The following is a 14,376-nucleotide window of genomic DNA, read 5'->3' as shown; positions in this document are numbered from 1 at the left end:
GGAAACAGCTCAATTGTCCATCAGAGGATGAGTGGATTAAAAAGCTTTGGTATATATATATACTATGGAATATTACTCAGCCATAAGAACTGGTGACATCAGATCTTTTATGACAACATGGATGGGCCTTGATAACATTATACTGAGCGAAATAAGTAAATCAGAAAGAACTAAGAACTATATGATTCCATACATAGGTGGGACATAAAAATGAGACTCAGAGACATGGACAACAGTGTTGGGGTTACAGGGTTGGGGGGAGGGGAGGGGCACAAAGAAAACCAGTTAGAAGGTGACAGAAGACAATTTTATCAATGTCACCCCATCAAAATTAATCAAAAAAATAAAAGAATGTGTGTCACGGCTAATTCAGACAGTTAGAAGAATAGTATAAGGATGCTAATTCTGCTTCTCAGGCCACATCCTGCAAAAGGGGCCCCAAGCAAATTGGTGATTTGGCTCCTCTGATTTTGCCAATTGGATTAAAAAAAATAGGTCAGGAACGCCCTGAAATGGAACTAACAATACATGAGTATAAATTTAAAGGACTTTTAGATACTGGAGCTGATGTATCTGTTATTGCTAAGCTACATTGGCCTCCTTCCTGGCCCACTCATGCAGCAGCCACAGAATTACAAGGTATGGGGCAGAGTAAATCCCCTCAACAAAGTTCTAGTTTTCTACATTGGGAAGATTAAAAAGGTCATTCTGGATTTTTTTAAGCCTTATGTGCTCCCTGGATGGCCAGTTAATTTATGGAGTAGAGATGTTTTGAAAAATATGGGAGCATTGCTTGTCAGTCCTAATGGTTTAGCCAGTACTTGATCGGGGCTTTTTGCCCACCAAGGGACTAGGGAAAGAACAGTGAGGAATTCTCACCCCCATAGAAGTGGCACCCAATACCAGAAAGTGTGGATTAGGATATCAAAATTTAGCATAGGGGCCTTGGTAGCTCCTGCTACCTTAATAATGCATTGTGCAGGCCCAATTACTTGGAAATCAGATAATCCTGTATGGGTAGACCAATGGCCCCTTTCTCAGGAGAAACTTAGGGCAGCTGCTCAATTGGTACAAGAGCAGCTACACCTTGGGCACATTGAACCATCGAATAGCCATGGAATACACTTCCATATTTTGATCTTGTTGCCTCCTGGATTATCAAGGGGCATAGGTGACCCTTACAGTTTATAGGTTTTGAGCCTCAAAATTATTGTTGTTCCTTTTTTCAAAGGATCAACAACAATGGCTCTGGAAAACTTCCACTAAATGGCAAATTGTTCTTGCAAATCAATGGACAACTTTATACTGAAACTGTCAACTTAAAATCATATCAAAGTCTAGAATTATATGCCATTATCATGGCTTTTCAGCATTTGCCATATTCCTCCTTTAATCTATATACAGACAGCAAATATTTACTTATGGTGTTTCCATTATAAAGACTGCTGTCTTAGGGACAACTGCTGATGAACTATTTCAGCAGTTCCTCCTTCTTCAATGACTTGTATGTCAACATAGAGCTCCATGTTTCATAAGACATACTCGAGCTCACTCCATGCTCCCTGGAGCTTTAGCACAAGGGAATGCCCTTTTTTCTTCTTTTTTTTTTCTTTTTATTTTCTTTTTTTTTTAATTTATTTTTTATTTATTTATTTTTTTCTGAAATTGGAAATGTGGAGGCAGTCAGATGGACTCCCGCATGCGCCCGACCGGGATCCACCCAGCACGCCTACCAGGGGGCGATGCTCTGCCCATCTGGGGTGTTGCTCAGTTGCAACCAGAGCCATTCTAGCACCTGAGGCAGAGGCCACTGGGCCATCCTTAGCATCCGGGTGGCTTTGCTCTAGTGGAGCCTTGGCTGCAGGAGGGGGAAGAGAGAGACAGAGAGGAAGGAGAGGGGGAGGGGTGGAGAGGCAGATGGGCGCTTCTTCTGTGTGCTCTGGCCGGGAATCAAACCTGGGAATCCTGCATGCCAGGCCGATGCTCTACCACTGAGCCAACTGGCCAGGGCCTAGGAATGCCCTTGTTGATCAAGCTACCCAAAAGAAAATTATTTGGAGCAATCATGACAGATGGAGCAATTCAGTCTCATACTATTCATCACCAGAACGCTGCAGCCCTGTGTAAACAGTTTCATCTTTCTCGGGAAGCAGCATGGCAGATTGGGAAATCCTGTCCAAGGGATCCTCTACTATAATCTGCCCCTTCATTTGAAGTTAACCCTCAAGGACCCCTACCAGGACAACTTTGGCAAATGGATGTTACTCATATACCTTCATTTGGCAAACAGTCCTATGTCCATGTTACAGTGGATACACATTCTGGATTTATAGTAACCTCTGTCAGAACAGGAAAGGCTGCTAAGCATGTTATAGCTCATTGTCTATATGCATTGTTCTATTATTGGATTTCCTAAACTGGTTAAACTAAAAATGCTCCTGTATATGGAGCAAAAGCAAAAATAAAAAAATAATGCAGGCATTTCATTTTGGAAAAAAGACATGAACTTACATTTTTTTTCTCTGAGCTTTCATTTTTACAAAATTATAAAACTGTGATCAAAACCACAGTCCATGCTAGAACCACCTCTATGTTGCCTCTCCTTCCTTGGACACCACCAATCTGCCAATCAGAGGCTGGGATATCCAGCAAGGAATATTTCATGTGAATAAAGTGACCAATCGTCCTCCTTTAGGGAGGACAATCCTTTTGTAAGGTCCGTCCTCCCTCAAAAAGTGTTCTCCTACATGTCTTCCTTTTTTTTATATTGGAAGACTAATCTGTAAATGTCTGTATTTGATGGATGCAGAGTTGATCTATTGTGTGTGATGTGACGTATTTGTATTTGACATGACAATTCATCAAGGATCAGTACAGTGCTGCAAGACGCGAATATGAGACGCATGTGCTCTGCACGGGAGACTTTGAGAGAGTGTGTGATATACCAAGCACACAAATGGCTTTGTGTATTTCTTACTGAAACATGACACAGCACATATGACATTGCAGACTCACGATTATTTTTTTCTCAGTGAATATTCAGTCACAGACAGGTAAGCACAATTCATGTTTTATTAATTCATTATCTATTTAATAATTTCCAGCCTGACCTGCAGTGGCGCAGTGGTTAAAGCATTGACCTGGAACGCTGAGGTCGCCAGTTCGAAACCCTGGGCCTGCCTGGTCAAGGCACGTATGGGAGTTGATGCTTCCTGATCCTCCCCCCTTTCTCCCTCTCTCTCTCTCTCTCCTCTCTAAAATGAATGAATAAATGAATAAATAGATTTTTAAAAAAAATAAAATAATCTCCAAATATGTATAATTTTATTTAAAAGTATTTTCCCGAAATTGGAGTTTAAAGTGGAAAAGTAACCTCAGATCATATCTATTAAAAACGCATTTTGATAAAATAGTTGCATAAAACAGATGTTTTTAAATTATAAAATGATAAATACATCCAGATATCACTCCAAATTAGTGGTTTTGTTTGATATTTAGTTTTACTAAATGAGTACTTTTTCTTACAATTATTATTAAAAATTAATAGGCATGTAAGCATAATTACAATATAAAATATTATTTTTATTATGCATCTGTTATAAAGTAGCATACCTTAATTCTGCAGGTTACATAGAGACACCAAGGCAGGATACAGAAGAAGTTTTAGGAGATTTATTAATAAGCTGGCTACATATGACATACACAGGGTATAACTAACCCAAATTGTGCAGCCTCAAATATAACTCTGAGGCTAGTTATATAGACCTGATCACATACAGGTTGGGGGGGAAAAAGGGGGAGCATGACACAATAGTCAATCATTAACAAGTTTACAACATTCATCTATAGGGTCTATTAAAAGGAAAAAAAAAACACATTCTTACATGTTAAAACTTAAAAGGTAACACAATAGCAATAAATGTCATTTTACATATTAAAGACATTCCCAAATCTTCTAGTGTCTACCCTCTATCCCTGTCACCAGAGCGAAATGGTTAGTTTAGGATAAGGAGAGAGGTCAAATGAAAATACCCTAAAAGTGTAGTCCCCACTTGTTTAGTTTAGAAGTTTTGTACATATAAAGGATTTCAAGAGGGATGATTATTAGAAAACATATAAAATGTTACAGAATGCAGGTTTTACAAGCAAGGGGGAATTGGCTCGTGATCCCTTTGTCTAGAGGTATATGTCACTCTAAGGACTCCTGGAGGAGAGGAAGAATTAGAATCAGTTTAGGATATGTAAACATTGTCTCCTAAAGGATCTTACTGAAGGAGAATAGGAAGTTCTTTGTTGTCTAACAAGTAGTGGTCTCAGTCCTTCCAGAGAACTATGGTTAAACTATGATTAGTAACTAACTTTTGCCCCTTTAATCTCTTTCTCTGGGTTTTTTTTCTTTTCAGAAAGGAGGGGTAAAGGGGCCTGACTCTTTCTTCTAAATACTAATGTTAATTTTTGCAATTCTTCAGCACCTTATCAAACATTTATTATATTATAGTGTATTATTGTTGCAATGAATAAAATGTTTCTTTTATTTACGCTATTGTTTTTAATTTATTTTTGTCCTTTTCATTATAAAAAGGTTGGTCACCTTACAGGTGAAGTACATTTGGGAATATGAGCAAGGAATATTTCATTCACTTAAAGAATCACAGGACCTATCAAGTGAGTCCCAAGCCTAAAGCTCTAGGACATGGGAGATGTTTGGATCTGAAGCTGGGCCTCAGTCAATCTTTCTGCTCAAAAAGGAAAGATGCAGGATGCTGACAGACATCTCATAGATAATTGAAAATGTTCTCTTCATCAGCAAAACCCACCTGTTGAAATGATTATTCAAACTCCTTGTCAGAAATGAGAAGGCCTCAGTCAGGTCACCTGTGAATGGTACCTGTGGTGAGCACAGTGTTAATCCATCAAATAATCCTATTTGAAAAGCTGTGCAGTGTTATTCTAGACTGTTAGTCTTCTAGAATCTAACCATTCACACCATTACTGAATCCAGATGTGTGACCCTACCTACGAGTTGAGAAATTAGTCTCCTGGGTCATCCAGTGAAACATAAGAAATATCTATTTTTAGTGGATGTATAAGTATAAAGTAAGGAATGAAATTGGATGTTAATTTGCTCAACAAATAATTGTGTAAAAACTGGAGATACCCAGGAAAGTAAGAAATGATTTCTAACCTTGAGGTACTACTCATTGCCTAAGAGATTAAACACAGGTAGACTCAGAAATGGGCACCAAAGTGCTAGAGATGCTAAGGTACAAGCACCACATGGATATAGGAAACTTTCCAATTCTGACAAACTTTCCAATTCTAACATTGTTTCTTGCCAGTTTCAGGCATCATCACTGTAGGACCCAGAAAGAAAGATTATTTACAGTATTTTTATGCCTAATAAAAACGATTCTTCAATTTTTATAGGAATTGCACTTCACCTGAAAAGTAGAAGGACAGCACTGGCCAGATAGCTCAGTTGGTTAGAGCATTGTCCCAGAGAGCAGAGGTTTCCAGTTCAATGCTGGTCAGGGCACACAGAGGAACAGATCAATGTTCCTGGCTTCTCAGTCTCTTTCCCTTCCTCTCTCTCTAAAATTAATTAGTTAAATTTTTTTAAAATAAAAGCAGGAAAACAAAAGCAATACATAAAGGATTTAGAAATACAGGTGGATAGAGAAGAAAAGGACCAAGGAAAAGGATGTATATTTATACAATCAGTTCCCATTTTTCTATTATTAAATGAAAGAGAATTGCATATGACATCTAAGTCAAAACAAGCTCTAAATTTTATAGCTATATACCATCTGTACTCCTTACTATTTTTATTATGGCAACAAGTTTGAAGAAGCATCTGACTTTAAAAGAAATGTCATATCTACTTGTAGAATACTTTTTTCCTACAAAAAAGACCATAGGTTGGAAGAAAGCACAGAGGTACAGCTGTCAAAATAAAATTTTTCAATGAGTAGAAATAAGCTAAAAGTTTCTAACATTTCTTTAAAATAGTTCTGACCAGGTGGCTGGTTAGAGCATCAAGCCAATATGCCAAGGTTGATGGTTTGATTCCTGGTCAGGGTACATACAAAATTCAATCAGTTAATGTATAAATAAGTGAAATGATAAATTGTTGTTTCTCTCTCTCCCATCCTCTCTCTCTCTCTCTAAAATAAATAGATAAAACAAATTTAACAAAAAAGAAACATGCTGTTAAAAATATGTTGTCATCAGGACAAATTGAACAACTTAATATATTGCTGATACATACACATAATTTATTTGTGGTATACTGACTCAAACATGGTGTTTGGTTAGTAAATTCAACTTCTTCATCTCTGCAAATATTATTTTTTCTGCCATACAATCATTCATGGATAAAAACAGATTAATATATTGGGAAGAAAACAATCAATAAAAGGTTTCTGCTACAAAAACAAAAGATGATTTCTCAGAAGTAGCCAAGCTCCCTTTCCAAGCCAGTGAAGCACCTGAGACCCCCATGCCCAGCAAAGCATCTAGAACAGCTCAGCCAAAGAGTGTAAAGCCAACACACTCGGGAATCAAAGGCAGTTCAAATGAAACATCAAGAGAGAAATGGCACCGTGAGGAGCACGACCAACAAATCTCCCCCAAATTTCAACAAGTTCTTCAACCAGAGACAGAAAAATCTATCCTTGTAGCATATAGAAGTTTCAAACACTGAAGGCGAAGGTAGGATCAAGCGAAAAATTGACTAAATATATAATCAACCCTGAAGGAAATAAGTCAGACAAAGAAACACTCTGCCTTCCTCACTAACCTGAGCAAAGGCTGCTTTCACTTGGAACTGAGAGTGTGTGTGTGTGTGGGGGGGATAAGGGTGTGGAAAAAGCTAGGCTGTGGCACGGACATTTGTTCAAGCAGAGGAAAGAGTGTGCCTGTGGTGAATCAGCCCACATGAACAATCGCATGTGCACCATGCTATGAGCATCCAGGCCGCCCCCACACCGTGAGCAACCACCCGCGCCATGCGCAGCAGCTGCCAGTGGTGCGTGGGGAGTGTGCCAAAGTGAACTTCCCTACACACAAGCTTCTCTGGGTGGGCGGGGCACCTCACCCAGCCATTCAAGCTAACAATCAAGCATTGGGGAGGGGCACGCGGGCAGCTTGCAGTCCTTTCTGGAGCAATTCGGGGGATCCAATCACTGAAATTAGCTTAACCCACAGGCTACTCACTTCCCAATTGACCTACGCAGCTATAATTGATAAGATCTCTCTCAGTTCAGCGATCCAAGACAAGAGGTGTGATATTTTTTAGGGCCTCTTGCTAAAGGGGTGGGGGCAACTTCTGATTGGCAGAGCTTTCATACTCAGGGATATACGCTAAAAAGAGGGACTTGGCAGATGTTAAGACCTCCTGTACTGAGATGGCACTGGAGTAGGCGGACGTACCAGCATCTACCTCCCAGAACCAAAGTGGATTACAAACTGATTTTATGAACTATCAGCTGGAAAAACCAACTTTGGACTAAACTAAAAGGACTCTTCAACCTGAACAAGCCACACAGAGACTGGTAGGAGAAGCGGAAACGCGGAGAGGGTTGCCCAGCTCCTCGGAGTGAACGGCAGCAGGGAGAGACTCACGTGGTGGGAAGTGAGTTTAGCAGAGGGGAAAGGGTCCAGAGCCCCAGGAACAAAGCCCCAGCCTGCAGCCCCAGACCCCAGAAGAGGCGTAAAGACAGTATTTAGCCAGAAACAAGTCAGGATACTGTTTGTGAGGGAGTCTGATTTCTCAGACCCAGGATCCTTCTTAAAGGGACCACGCAGAACATCTCTCTCACAAACACTCACCCAGGGCTCCTGGAGATGGAGGGAGAGGGGAGAGAACCACAGTAACAGGAAGAGAGTATAATCTAGGAGGCACAGGGAGAAACATTTTGGGAGATAGCCACCCTAACCCCTGGGATGAGTCACTCCCCAAAGCTGAAGTGAATATTTCCCCCGGAAATAGCAATACCAGCAAAGGGAAGCAGGAGAGCAGCCAAACAAGCTCCCCCGCAGCATTCAGAGCAGAGTCGCATAGAAGGAGGGAGCTTTAGGGTCTACAGTAGTGAGTCTTAGGGTTCGAGCTGCAACGCCCCCACCCACGCAGCTGAGGGTGAGCCGGAGGGCGGGCGGCAGCGGGAGATGAAAGCGCGGTTCTGCTGGCAGGGTTGGAAGCCGGCTGGCCACCACTGGGCTCAGGTGTGAGCTCAATCTTGCCCGGTTAGGGAGAAGGGGGCGTGCAAAAGCGGCCAAGCTCAGCTGCCGGCAGCCTGTAATCCAGCCTCGGGAGAAGGGCGGGAAACCCGGAAAGGGTAGAAACCAGCCCCGGAGCAAGGGCAGAGAAGCACATCCCTGCCCCGCCCATGCAACCCAGGCTTGCGGTCTGACTTGGTAGCTGGCTCCTCCCGCGGGGGTAGAGCCAAAAGCCCAGAAGAGGCGGAGTTCCGCTACGGAGCTGAGCTTGGGCACGCAGCCCTGCCTGGTGGTAGAGCCAAGGCTAGCAGCTGTTCCTTGAGTGGGATCATCCGGCAAAGGCAGGGCGAAAGCTCGGAAACAGGCGGAGACGCGCAGCTGAGCAAAGGTGCTCGCCAGTGCCCTCAGGACCGAGCATAACGTCACACATGGGGGCGGGGCAAAGGCCAAAGCCACCAACCCTTGTGCACCCGAGCACGTGATCACAGCCACTCCCGTGAAGAGAAAATGCGGAGGCAAGAAATACAACACAAATAAACCAAGAGAAATCCACAGAAAAGGACCTAAGTGAATCAGATATAACCAAATTACCAGATGCAGAGTATAAAATAACGATTGTTAGGATGCTCAAAGATATTAGAACCACCATAGATGGCCATTACGAAAACCTAAATAAAGAGATAACAAATATAAAAAAGGACATTGAAATAATAAAAAAGAATCAGACAGAAATGACAAATACAATATCTGAAATAAAGAATACAATGGAAGGAATTAAAAGCAGGATGGATGAAGCAGAGAATCGAATCAGTGAGTTAGAGGACACAATAAATAAAGGCACGGAAGCAGAGCAGAAAAAAGAAAAGAGACTCAAAAAGTCTGAGGAAACTCTAAGAGAGCTCTATGACAACATGAAGAGAAATAACATCCGCATCATAGGGGTTCCTGAAGAAGAAGAGAAAGAACAAGGGATAGAGACTTTGTTCAAACAAATTATAGTGGAAAACTTCCCCCAATTAAGGCAGAAAATGTCTCACATGTTCAGGAAGCACAGAGAACTCCATTAAGGAGAAACCCAAAGAAACCAACACCAAGACACATCATAATTAAATTACCAAAGCTAAATGATAAAGAGAAAATATTAAAAGCTGCGAGAGGAAAAAAAGACTATCACCTACAAAGGAGCCCCCATAAGGATGACTTCTGACTTCTCAACAGAAACACTTGAGGCCAGAAGGGAATGGCAAGAAATATTCAAAGTAATGCAGAACAAGAACCTACAACCAAGACTACTTTATCCAGCAAGGCTATCATTTAAAATTGAAGGAGAAATAAAAAGCTTTACAGACAAAAAAAAACTCAAGGATTTCACTGCAACCAAACCAAGGCTGCAAGAAATGCTAAGGGACCTGTTGTAAACAGGTCAAAGGAAAAAAAAGAATATAGCACAAGAGAAAAACAGTTTTAAAGAAAAAAAATGGCAATAAACAATTACATATCAGTAATAACCTTAAATGTTAATGGATTAAACGATCCGATCAAAAGACATAGGGTAGCTGTGTGGATAAGAAAACAGGACCCATACATATGCTGTCTACAAGAGACACACCTTAAATCAAAAGATGCACACAGACTGAAGAGAAAAGGATGGAAAAAATATTTCACGCAAATGGAAATGAAAAAAAAGCTGGGGTAGCAATACTTATATCAGACAAAATGGACTTTAGAACAAAGACCATAGTTAGAGATAAAGAAGGTCACTACATAATGATAAAGGGAGCAATCCAAAAGGAAGATATAACCATTATAAATATCTACGCACCTAATATAGGAGCATATAAATATATAAAGCAGACTTTGATAGACTTAAAGGGTGAGATCAACAGCAATACTATAATAGTAGGAGATTTCAATACCCCATTAACATCATTAGATAGATCCTCAAGAAAGAAAATTAACAAAGAAACAGCAGACTTAAAGGACATATTAGATCAACTCGATCTAATAGATATCTTCAGAACCTTTCATCCTAAAGCAGCAGAATATACATTCTTTTCAAGCGCTCATGGTACATTCTCTAGAATAGACCACATGTTAGGGCACAAAAGCGGGCTCAACAAATTTAAAAAGATTGAAATCATATCGAGCACTTTCTCTGATCACAATGGCATTAAACTAGAAATCAACCACAATAGAAAAATTGAAAAACATTCAAACACTTGGAAACTAAATAGCACATTATTAAACAATGAATGGGTTAACATTGAGATCAAAGAAGAAATTAAAAAATTCCTAGAAACAAACGATAATGAGCATACATCAACTCAAAATTTATGGGACACAGCAAAAGCAGTCCTGAGAGGGAAGTTTATAGCATTACAGGCATACCTCAAGAAGCTAGAAAAAGCTCAAATAAACAACTTAACCCTGCATCTAAAATAACTAGAAAAAGAACAGCAAGTAAAGCCCAGAGCTAGTAGAAGGAAGGAAATAATAAAGATCAGAGCAGAAATAAATGACATAGAGGCTAAAGAAACAATACAGAGGATCAATGAAACCAGGAGCTGGTTCTTTGAAAAGGTAAACAAGATCGATGAACCTTTAACAAGACTCACCAAGAAAAAAAGAGAGAGGACTCAAATAAATAAAATTAGAAACGAGAGTGGAGAAATAACAACTGACACAACAGAAATACAAAATATTGTAAGAAAATACTATGAAGAACTGTACGCCAAAAAACTAGACAACCTAGATGAAATGGACAAATTCCTTGAATCATATAATCTTCCAAAAATCAATCTGGAAGAATCAGAAAACCTAAACAGACCAATTACAACAAATGAGATTGAAACAGCTATCAAAAAACTCCCAAAAAAGAAAAGTCCTGGGCCTGATGGCTTCACAAGTGAATTCTACCAAATATTCAAAAAAGAACTAACACCGATCCTTCTCAAGCTATTTCAAAAAATTCAAGAGGAAGGAAGACTCCCAAACTCCTTTTATGAGGCGAGCATAATTCTGATTCCAAAACCAGGCAAAGACAACACAAAAAAAGAAAATTATAGGCCAATATCCCTGATGAACTTAGATGCAAAAATCCTCAACAAAATATTAGCAAACCGGATCCAGCAATATATGGAAAAAAATCATACACAATGATCAAGTAGGATTTATTCTTGGGAGGCAAGGCTGGTACAATATTTGCAAATCAATCAATGTGATTCATCACATAAACAAAAGAAAGGAGAAAAACCACATGATAATTTCAATAGATGCAGAAAAGGCATGTGATAAAGTCTAGCACCCATTCATGATCAAAACTCTCAGCAAAGTGAGAATACAGGGAACATACCTCAACATGATAAAGGCCATCTATGACAAACCCACAGCCAACATCATACTCAATGGGCAAAAATTAAAAGCAATCCCCTTAAGATCAGGAACAAGGCAGGGGTGCCCCCTTTCACCACTCTTATTCAACATAGTTCTGGAAGTCCTCGCCACAGCAATCAGACAAGAAAAAGAAATAAAAGGCATCCAAATTGGAAAAGAAGAAGTAAAACTATCATTATTTGCAGATGACATGATATTGTATATAGAAAACCCTAAAGTCTCAGTCAAAAAACTACTAGACCTGATCAAAGAATTTGGCAAGGTGGCAGGATATAAAAACAACACTCAGAAATCAGAGGCATTTTTATACACTAATAATGAACTGTCAGAAAGAGAAATCAGGGAATCAATCCCCTTTACCATTGCAACCAAAAAAATAAAGTACCTAGGAATAAATCTAACTAAGGAGATTAAAGACTTGTACTCGGAAAATTATAAAACATTGATAAAAGAAATCAGGGAAGATACGAATAAGTGGAGGCATATATCGTGCTCATGGTTAGGAAGAATAAACATCATTAAAATGGCTATATTACCCAAAGCAATTTATAAATTCAATGCAATACCAATGAAAATACCAATGACTTACTTCAAAGACATTGAACACATATTCCAAAAATTTATATGGAACCAAAAAAGAACACGAATAGCCTCAGCAATCCTGAAAAGGCAGAAAAAAGCGGGAGGTATCACACTTCCAGATATCAAGTTATATTATAAGGCCATTGTACTCAAAACAGCATGGTACTGGCATAAGAACAGGCACATAGATCAATGGAACAGAACAGAGAACTCAGAAATAAACCCACAGCTCTATGGACAACTGATATTTGACAAAGGAGGTAAGACAATACAATGGAGTAAAGACAGCCTCTTCAACAAATGGTGTTGGGAAAACTGGACAGCTACCTGCAAAAAAATGAAACTAGACCACCAACTTACACCACTCACAAAAATAAACTCAAAATGGATAAAAGACTTGAATGTAAGCCGTGAAACCATAAGCATCTTAGAAGAAAACATAGGCAGTAAGCTCTCTGACATCTCTCGCAGCAATATATTTGCTGATTTGTCTCCACAGGCAAGTGAAATAAAAGACAGGATAAACAAATGGGACTTTATTAAACTAAAAAGCTTCTGCACAGCTAAAGACAATAAGAACAGAATAAAAAGACAAACTACACAATGGGAGAACATATTTGACATAGCGTCGGACAAGGGGTTAATAACCAAAATTTATAAAGAACTTGTAAAACTTAATACCAGGAAGACAAATAATCCAATCCAAAAATGGGCAAAAGAAATGAATAGACACTTCTCCAAAGAGGACACACAGATGGCCAATAGGCATATGAAAAAATGTTCAACATCACTAATCATTAGAGAAATGCAAATTAAAACCACAATGAGATATCACCTCACACCAGTCAGAATGGCGCTCATCAATAAAACAACACAGAATAAGTGCTGGCGAGGATGTGGAGAAAAGGGAACCCTCCTGCACTGCTGGTGGGAATGCAGACTTGTGCAGCCACTATGGAAAACAGTATGGAGATTCCTCAAGAAATTAAAAATCGAACTGCCTCTTGACCCAGCTATACCACTGTTAGGAATATAACCCAAGACCACCATAGCACTGTTTGAAAAGAAGAAATGCACCCCCATGTTTATGGCAGCATTGTTCACAATAGCAAAGATTTGGAAACAGCCCAAGTGTCCATCAGAGGACGAGTGGATTAAAAAGCTTTGGTATATATATACTATGGAATACTACTCAGCCATAAGAAATGATGACATAGGATCTTTTACAACAACATGGATGGGCCTTGATAACATTATACTGAGTGAAAGAAGTAAATCAGAAAAAACTAAGAACTATATGTTTTCATACATAGGTGGGACATAAAGATGAGTCTCAGAGACATGAACAACAGTGTTGGGGTTACAGGGTGGGGGGAGGAGAGGGAGGGGGTTGGGGGAGGGGAGGGTCACAAAGAGCATGACTTTTCAGCATTTGCCATATTCCCCCCTTAATCTATAGACAGACAGCAAATATTTATGTATGGTGTTCCCACTACAAAGACTGCTGTCTTAGGGACAAATGCTGATAAACTACTTCAGCAGTTCCTCCTTCTTCAAAGACTTATATGTAAACATAGAGCTCCATGTGTCATAGGACATACTCAAGCTCACTCCATGCTCCCTGGAGCTTTAGCACAAGGGAATGCCCCCTCCCTTTTTTTTTTTTAGTATTTTTTCTTTTATTTATTTATTTTTTGTATATTTCTGAGGATGGGGATGGGGAGGCAGTCGGACAGGATCCTGCATGTGCCTGACTGGGATCCATCTGGCATGCCTACCGGGGGGAATGCTCTGCCCATCTGGGATGTTGCTCTGTTACAACCCGAGCCATTCTAGCAACTGGGGCAGAGGCCGTGGGGCCATCCTTAGTGCCCATGGTGGATTTGCTCCGGTGGAGCCTTGGCTGTGGGTGGGAGGAGAGAAATGAAGAGGAAGGAGAGAGGGAGGAGTGGAGAGGTAGATGGGCACTTCTCCTGTGTTCTCTGGCCAGGAATCGAACCCGGGAATCCTGCACACCAGGCCAATGACTCCGACGGGTCTACTATATCATGCTTTTTACTTAAAAAAAAAAAATTACATTTCTTTTGAATGCTGATGAACAGGAGACACCAAATCTTTTTTGCCTGCAATCTACTACCTTCTTTATTAGATCTAGCTAATAACACTGTTCTGTCTTTTTTCTAA

Source organism: Saccopteryx leptura, chromosome 1 (genome assembly GCF_036850995.1).
Source record: "Saccopteryx leptura isolate mSacLep1 chromosome 1, mSacLep1_pri_phased_curated, whole genome shotgun sequence".
Taxonomy (NCBI): Eukaryota; Metazoa; Chordata; class Mammalia; order Chiroptera; family Emballonuridae; genus Saccopteryx; species Saccopteryx leptura.
Note: the sequence above shows the minus strand (reverse complement) of the source record.